This window comes from Salvelinus alpinus, chromosome 9 (genome assembly GCF_045679555.1).
Source record: "Salvelinus alpinus chromosome 9, SLU_Salpinus.1, whole genome shotgun sequence".
Lineage (NCBI taxonomy): Eukaryota > Metazoa > Chordata > Actinopteri > Salmoniformes > Salmonidae > Salvelinus > Salvelinus alpinus.
In genome coordinates this window covers 40,747,522-40,756,858 of record NC_092094.1, presented here as the reverse complement: position 1 = coordinate 40,756,858, position 9,337 = coordinate 40,747,522, and positions in this window count along the sequence as shown.

Genomic DNA, 9,337 nt, shown 5'->3' with positions numbered 1-9,337 from the left:
ACCACACAGCCATGATACATGCTCAGGAAAGAGACGTGTTCGGTCTCCTAGAGATGAACGTACTTTGGTGCTTAAAATGCAAATCAATCCCAGAACAGCAGCAAAGGACCTTGTGAAGATGCTGGAGGAAACAGGTACAAAAGTATCTATAGCCACAGTAAAACGAGTCCAATATCGACATAACCTGAAAGGTCGCTCAGCAAGGAAAAAGCCACTGCTCCAAAACTGCCATAAAAAAGCCAGACTACGGTTTGCAACTTCACATGGGGACAAAGATCATACTTTTTGGAGAAATGTCCTCTGGTCTGATGAAACAAAAATATAACTGTTTTTGCCATAATGTCCATCGTTATGTTTGGAGGAAAAAGGGGGAGGCTTGCAAGCCGAAGAACATCATCCCAACTGTGAAGCATGGGGGTGGCAGCATCATGTTGTGGGGGTGCTTTGCTGCAGGAAGGACTGGTGCACTTCACAAAATAGATGGCAGCATGAGGAGAAAAATGGATGTGGATATATTGAAGCAAATTCTCAAGACATCAGTCAGGAAGTTAAAGCTTGGTCGCAAATGGGTCTTCCAAATGGACAATGACCCCAAGCATACTTCCAAAGTTGTGGCAAAATGGCTTAAGGACAACAAAGTCAAGGTATTGGAGTGGCCATCCCAAAGCCCTGACCTCAATCCAATAGAACATTTGTGGGCAGAACTGAACTGAAAAAGCCTGTGCAAGCAAGGAGGCCTACAAACCTGACCCAGCTACACCAGCTCTGTCAGGAGGAATGGGCCAAAATTCACCTAACTTATTGTGGGAACTTGTGGAAGGCTACCTGAAACGTTTGACCCAAGTTCAACAATTTAAAGGCAATGCTTCCAAATACTAATTGAGTGTATGTAAACTTCTGACCCACTGGGAATGTGATGAAATAAATAAAAGCTGAAATAAATAATTCTCTCTACCATTATTCTGACATTTCACATTATTAAAATAAAGTGGTGATCCTAGCTGACCTAAGACAGGGAATTTTTACTAGGATTAAATGTAAGGAATTGTGAAAAACTGAGTTTAAATGCATTTGGCTAAGGTGTATGTAAACTTCAACTGTATGTACACACACAAATTGGGTTTGGCAGACACCAGGAGAATGCTACCTGCCCGAATGCATAGTGCCAACTGTAAAGTTCGATGGAGGAGGAATAATGGTCTGGAGCTGTTTTTCATGGTTCAGGCTAGACCCCTTAGTTCCAGTGAAGGGAAATCTTAATGCTACAGCATACAATGACATTCTAGACAATTCTGTGCTTCCAACTTTGTAGCAACAGTTTGGAGAAGGCCCCTTTCCTGTTTCAGCATGACAATGCCCCCGTGCACAAAGCGAGGTCCATACAGAAATAGTTTGTCGAGATCGGTGTGGAAGAACTTGACTGGCCTGCACAGAGCCCTGACCTCAACCCCATCAAACACCTTTGGGATGAATTGGAACAGCGACTGCAAGCCAGGCCTAATCTCCCAACATCAGGTCCCGACCTCACTAATGCTCATGGCTGAATGGAAGCAAGTCCCCGCAGCAATGTTCCAACATCTAGTGGAAAGCCTTCCCAGAAGGGTGGAGGCTGTTATAGCAGCAAAGGAGGGACCAACTCATGCCCATGATTTTGGAATGAGATGTTCGACAAGCAGGTTTCCACATATTTTTGTTCATGCAGTGTAGAAGTGCAGAGAAGAGGCAAGACATTGGTCGCGGTCCAGGCTGACTACATCGCAGATGTTGCATCAACCAATGGTTGCGTGCTTTGTCATCAACTGTGAAGTTGGGCATCAGATTGCAATATCATATGTGGTTTGCAGATATGTTAAACACCTATCCAGTTGTTGTGAGATCTGGCATGGGTCTACAATGTAGTCAGCCTGGAACGTGACCATTGCCTTTATCTCCAGTGCTGTGAGTGACTGTTAGAAACAAACTAGTCACCTCTCAGCACATGTCCCCTAGACACTATAAAACAGATAGAAATAGAATCCAAATATCCAGACAACTGGATTCTATTTCTATACATCTGTTACGCACACCTCTTGGAGGAGGGGACGCAACACACTGCTACACTCAACTCCCCGTGGAGTGAAAGAGGTATGGGATTGCAGGTGCGGGTAAGGATGACAGAGGCAGAGAATTTGACCATTAACAGGGAATTTATTTCCTTCACACGGTAATTTGGGGAAAAGGGGCAGAATGGAACCAAAGCAAAGAAAGTTAAAGGTTAAAGAGCCCCCTCTCCTACCTTACCTACCCATTACTTACCTATCTTAGCACTACCTGGCACGCCAATACAGGGGATGGTCCGCCCAGGTCTTACCTAGTGTGCATAGACATAGTAAATACTACGGGTATATGTATTCCCGCAGGCCTCTTGCTTAAGCAATCCCAAGGTGCCTTCCCCTTCCCCCCTGGGAACAAAAATAGAATAATTACTAACGTAAAGTGAACCATTTCAATAATCAAAAGTCCTTTTGATATACACATACGTCTGCAGGACCGGCTACAAAATACTTCACAACAATTATACGAAACACAGGACATACCAATAAGCTCTCTCTCCTAACAAAGGAATACTGGCTTTTATCCAGCTGAGGAAGGAGTTTGTAATTGCCGAAAGCTGTATCTCCTGATGAGTGTATATATCTTTTTACGTCTTTCTTCGCATATCTTTCAAAAATATTTTCCTTAACAGCAACTTCTAAATACTCTCCTGCAACCCGCCTCACCCAATGTGGCGTGGATCTGCTTTTTTCCTAAAGTATTTCTACTTACTTCGGATCTGGAATCCCTCAACTGAAGATAGCCAGCTAACTACCTACCAGCTATCAGTTAGCAAACCATTGCTAGTGGTCATCAGCTAACCTTTAGCTCGGAAAGGTCTTGCCAGTTCGAACAACGTGACTCAAACCAGAGCATAACGGACCTATTTCTCTCCATATCCCCGGATTCCTACCGCAAACTCTGAACATTTTCATCTGGATCTTCACAACTAGCTAACTGCAATCCTGGGTGACCACTCCTGGCTAGCATTTCCATCCCGGAGCAAGCACCAATTAGCCTGAAGCTAGCCCGGCCAGGGCTCCTGTGCTACCACCGAAGCCCACTCCTGGGCTACAATATCCGGACCTCTTCTACTGCCGGTACGGGGCACGGAACCCCGACGATCCTCTACGGCTGGAATACCGTTATAATCTGCCCGAGGACTCCAACAGGCCCCTCAGGCGCGACGCCCACTGAAGGCCCATTCTGCTAACCTGCTAGGCCTGCTAGCTACCTAGAGCTACCCGAAACCCTGCTAATTCCACGACTGGTCTATCGACGTCACCGCACGAAGAGGCAAAAACAGACTTACCCCCATCGCGACGTTCCCGAAAGGCTAACTTGCTAGCCCCGGTCTGCTAACTGCTAGCTTGCCTGCCCCGGTTTGCTAACTTCTAGCTTGCCTTCCCCGGTCAGCTAACTGCTTGCTTGCTAACCCGGTCTGCCAACTGCTATATTGTTTAGCCCCGGCCTACTAACTGTTAGATTGTTAACATCGGCCTGCTAACTGTCTGAATCGCCGTGCCCAACCACTCACTGGACCCATATGTTCACTTGGCTACGCATGCCTCTCTCTAATATCAATATGCCTCGTCCATTACTGTCCTGGTTAGTGATTACTGTCTTATTTCACTGTAGAGCCTCTAGCCCTGCTCAATATGCCTTAACCAACCATGTTGTTCCACCTCCTACATATGCGATGACATCACCTGGTTTAAACGTCTCTAGAGACTATATCTCATCATTAATCAATGCCTAGGTTTACCTCCAATGTACTCACATCCTACCTTACCTTTGTCTGTACACTATGCCTTGAATATATGCTATCAAGCCCAGAAACCTGCTCCTTTTACTCTCTGTTCCGAATGTGCTAGACGGCCAGTTTGTATAGCATTTAGCCGTACCCTTATCCTACTTCTCCTCTGGTGATGTAGAGGTTAATCCAGGTCCTGCAGTGCCGAGCCCCACTCCCACTCCCCAGGTGCTCTCATTAGTTGACTTCTGTAACCGTAAAAGCCTTGGTTTCATGCATGTTAACATTAGAAGCCTACTCCCTAAGTTTGTTTTACTCACTGCTTTAGCACACTCTGCCAACCCGGATGTCTTAGCCATGTCTGAATCCTGGCTTAGAAAAACCACCAAAAACCCTGAAATCTCCATCGCAAACTATAACATTTTCCGCCAAGATAGAACTGCCAAAGGGGGCGGTGTTGCAATCTACTGCAAAGATATTCTGCAGAGTTCTGTATTACTATCCAAGTCTGTAGCCAAACAATTCGAGCTTCTACTTCTAAAAATTATCCTTTCCAGAAACAAGTCTCTCACTGTTGCCGCTTTCTATAGACCTCCCTCTGCCCCCAGCTGTGCCCTCAATACCATATGTGAATTGATTACCCCCCATCTATCTTCTGAGCTCGTGCTACTAGGTGACCTAAACTGGGACATGCTTAACACCGCGGCCATCCTACAATCTAAGCTTGATGCCCCCTATCTCACACAAATTATCAATGAACCTACCAGGTACAACTCCAAATCCGTAAACACGTGCAGCCTCATAGATGTCATCCTAACTACCTCGCCCTCCAAATTCACCTCTGCTGTTTTCAATCAAGATCTCAGCGATCACTGCCTCATTGCCTGCATCCGTAATGGGTCTGCGACCAAACAACCACCCCTAATCACTGTCAAGCGGTCCCTAAAACACTTCTGCGAGCAGGCCTTTCTAATCGACCTGGCCGGGGTATCCTGGAATGACATTGACCTCATCCCGTCAGTAGATGATGCCTGGCTATTCTTTAAAAGTGCCTTCCTCACCATCTTAAATAAGCATGCCCCATTCAAAAAAAAAATTGAACTAGGAATAGATATAGTCCTTGGTTCACTCCAGACCTGTCTGCCCTTGACCAGCACAAAAACATCCTGTGGCGATCTGCATTAGCATCGAATAGCCCCCGTGATGCAACTTTTCAGGGAAGTTAGGAACAAATATACACAGGCAGTTAGGAAATCTAAGGCTAGCTTTTTCAAACAGAAATTTGCATCCTGTAGTACAAACTCAAAAAAAGTTCTGGGACACTGTAAAGTCCATGGAGAATAAGAGCACCTCCTCCTAGCTGCCCACTGCTCTGAGGCTAGGAAACACTGTCACCACCGATAAATCCACTATAATTGAGAATTTCAATAAGCATTTCTATATACGGCTGGCCATGCTTTCCACCTGGCTACTCCTAGCCCGGTCAACTGCCCGGCACCCTCCACAGCAACCCGCCAAAGCCCCCACCATTTCTCCTTCACCCAAATCCAGATAGCTGATGTTCTGAAAGAGCTGCAAAATCTGGACCCCTACAAATCAGCCGGGCTAGACAATCTGGACCCTCTCTTTCTAAAATGATCTGCCGAAATTGTTGCAACCCCTATTACTAGCCTGTTCAACCTCTCTTTTGTATCGTCTGAGATTCCCAAAGATTGGAAAGCTGCCTCGGTCATCCCCCTCTTCAAAAGGGGGTGAGACTCTAGACCCAAACTGCTACAGACCTATATCTATCCTACCCTGTCTTTCTAAGATCTTCGAAAGCCAAGTTAACAAACAGATTACCGACTATTTCGAATCCCACCGTACCTTATCCGCTATGCAATCTGGTTTCAGAGCTGGTCATGGGTGCACCTCAGCCACGCTCAAGGTCCTAAACGACATCATAACCGCCATCGATAAGAGACATTACTGCCCAGCCGTATTCATCGACCTGGCCAAGGCTTTCAACTCTGTCAATCACCACATTCTTATTGGCAGACTCAACAGCCTTGGTTTCTCAAATGATTGCCTCGCCTGGTTTACCAACTACTTCTCTGATAGAGTTCAGTGTGTCTGTTGTCCGGACCTCTGGCAGTCTCTATGGGGGTGCCACAGGGTTCAATCCTCGGACCGACTCTCTTCTCTGTATACATCAATGATGTTGCTCTTGCTGCGGGTGATTCTGATACACCTCTACGCCATTCTGTATACTTCTGGCCCTTCTTTGGACACTGTTAACAACCCTCAAGGCGAGCTTCAATGCCATACAACTCTCTTTCCGTGGCCTCCAATTGCGCTTAAATACAAGTAAAACTAAATGCATGCTATTCAACCGATCACTGCCCGCACCTGCTCGCCCGTCCAGCATCACTACTCTGGACGGCTCTGACTTAGAATACGTGGACAACTACAAATACCTAGGTGTCTGGTTAGACTGTAAACTCTCCTTCCAGACTCACATTAAGCATCTCCAATCCAAAATTAAATCTAGAATCGGCTTCCTATATCGCAACAAAGCATCATTCACTCATGCTGCCAAACATATCCTCGTAAAACTGACCATCCTACCGATCCTCGACTTTGGCGATGTCATTTACGAAATAGCCTCCAATACCCTACTCAACAAACTGGATGCAGTCTATCACAGTGCCATCTGTTTTGTCACCAGAGCCCCATACACTACCCACCATTGCGACCTGTACGCTCTCGTTGGTTGGCCCTCGCTTCATACTTTTGCCAAATCCACTGCCTACAGGTTATCTACAAGTCTCTGCTAGGTAAAGCCCCGCCTTCTCAGCTCACTGGTCACCATAGCAGCACCCACTCGTAGCACGCGCTCCAGCAGGTATATCTCACTGGTCACCCCCAAAGCCAATTCCTCCTTTGGTCGTCTTTTCTTCCAGTTCTCTGCTGCCAATGACTGGAACGAACTGCAAAAATCTCTGAAACTGGAAACACTTATCTCCCTCACTAGCTTTAAGCACCAGCTGTCAGAGCAGCTCACAGATTACTGCACCTGTACATAGCCTATCTATAATTTAGCCCAAACAACTATCTCTTCCCCTACTGTATTTATTTATTTATTTATTTATTTTGCTCCTTTGCACCCCATTATTTCTACTTTGCACATTCTTCCACTGCAAATCTACCATTCCAGTGTTTTACTTGCTATATTGTATTTACCTCGCCACCATGGCCTTTTTTTGCCTTTACCTCCCTTCTCACCTCATTTGCTCACATTGTATATAGACTTATTTTTCTACTGTATGTTTTGTTTATTCCATGTGTAACTCTGTGTTGCTGTATGTGTCGAATTGCTATGCTTTATCTTGGCCAGGTTGCAGTTGCAAATGAGAACTTGTTCTCAACTAGACTACCTGGTTAAATAAATCAAATAAAATTGTCATTATGGGGTATTGTGTGTAGATTGAGAGAAAAAAAAACAATTTAATAAATTTTAGAGTAAAGCTGTAACGTAACAAAATGTGGAAAAAGTCAAGGGGTCTGAATACTTTCCGAATACACTAACTATTGCAGGACAATGGTACAGCAAACTCTTAATACCAGTTTTTTTTACTGAAGTTATTTTTATATTTTTTCTATGTAATAATTTTTATGTTTCCAATGTGTTTGACATACTAAAATAACTGTGCCACCTACTGTCAGGATTCTGTCTTTTGAAACCTTCTGTGACAATTGTAACATTTTTGTTCGTTATTTGGCTCTTGAAGACTTATGAACATGTAGGTTAGTTTGAGTCGGAATCAATATCAAATTTATTTATATATATATATATACCTTCTTACAGCAGCTGATATCTCAAAGTGCTGTACAGAAACCCAGCCTAAAACCCCAAACAGCAAGCAATGCAGGTGTAGAAGCACGGTGGCTAGGAAAATCTCCCTAGAAAGGCCGAAACCTAGAGGAACCAGGCTATGAGGTCAATATGCTATTTTATTGGAGAAACCACAATAAACCTTCATCTTAATTTGTGTGGAGTGTCTTGGACTGGGTGGTTATTATGAATGTGTGTGTGACAAGTCCTATACAGTCGTGGCCAAAAGTTTTGAGAATGACACAAATATTTATTTTCATAAAGTCTGCTGCCTCAGTTTGCACGATGGCAATTTGCATATACTCCAGAATGTTATGAAGTGATCAGATGAATTGCAATTCATTGCAAAGTCCCTCTTTGCCATGCAAATTAACTGAATCCCCCAAAAACATTAGCACTGCATTTCAGCCCTGCCACAAAAGGACCAGCTGACATGTCAGTGATTCTCTTGTTAACACAGGTGTGAGTGTTGACGAGGACAAGGCTGGAGATCACTCTGTCATGCTGATTGAGTTCGAATAACAGACTGGAAGCTTCAAAAGGAGGGTGGTGCTTGGAATCATTGTTCTTCCTCTGTCAACCATGGTTACCTGCAAGGAAACACGTGTCGTCATCATTGCTTTGCACAAAAAGGGCTTCACAGGCAAGGATATTGCTGCCAGTAAGATTGCACCTAAATCAACCATTTATCGGATCATCAAGAACTTCAAGGAGAGCGGTTCAATTGTTGTGAAGAAGGCTTCAGGGCGCCCAAGAAAGTCCAGCAAGCGACAGGACCGTCTCCTAAAGTTGATTCAGCCGCGGGATCGGGGCACCACCAGTACAGAACTTGCTCAGGAATGGCAGCAGGCAGGTGTGAGTGCATTTGCAGGCACAGTGAGGCGAAGACTTTTGGAGGATGGCCTGGTGTCAAGAAGGGCAGCAAAGAAGCCACTTCTCCAGGAAAAACATCAGGGACAGACTGATATTCTGCAAAAAGTACAGGGATTGGACAGCTGAGTACTGGGGTAAAGTAATTTTCTCTGAATCCCCTTTCCGATTGTTTGGGACATCCGGAAAAAAGCTTGTCCGGTGAAGACAAGGTGAGCGCTACCATCAGTCCTGTATCATGCCAACGGTAAAGCATCCTGAGACCATTCATGTGTAGGGTTGCTTCTCAGCCAAGGGAGTGGGCTCACTCACAATTTTGCCTAAGAACACAGCCATGAATAAAGAATGGTACCAACACATCCTCCAAGAGAAACTTCTCCCAACCATCCAGGAACAGTTTGGTGACGAACAATGCCTTTTCCAGCATGATGGAGCACCTTGCCATAAGGCAAAAGTGATAACTAAGTGGCTCGGGGAACAAAACATTGATATTTTCGGGCCATGGCCAGGAAACTCCCCAGACCTTAATCCCATTGAGAACTTGTGGTCAATCCTCAAGAGGCGGGTGGACAAACAAAAACCCACAAATTCTGACAAACTCCAAGCATTGATTATGCAAGAATGGGCTGCCATCAGTCAGGATGTGGCCCAGAAGTTAATTGACAGCATGCCAGGGCGGATTGCAGAGGTCTTGAAAAAGAAGGGTCAACACTGCAAATATTGACTCTTTGCATCAACTTCATGTAATTGTCAATAAAAGCCTTTGA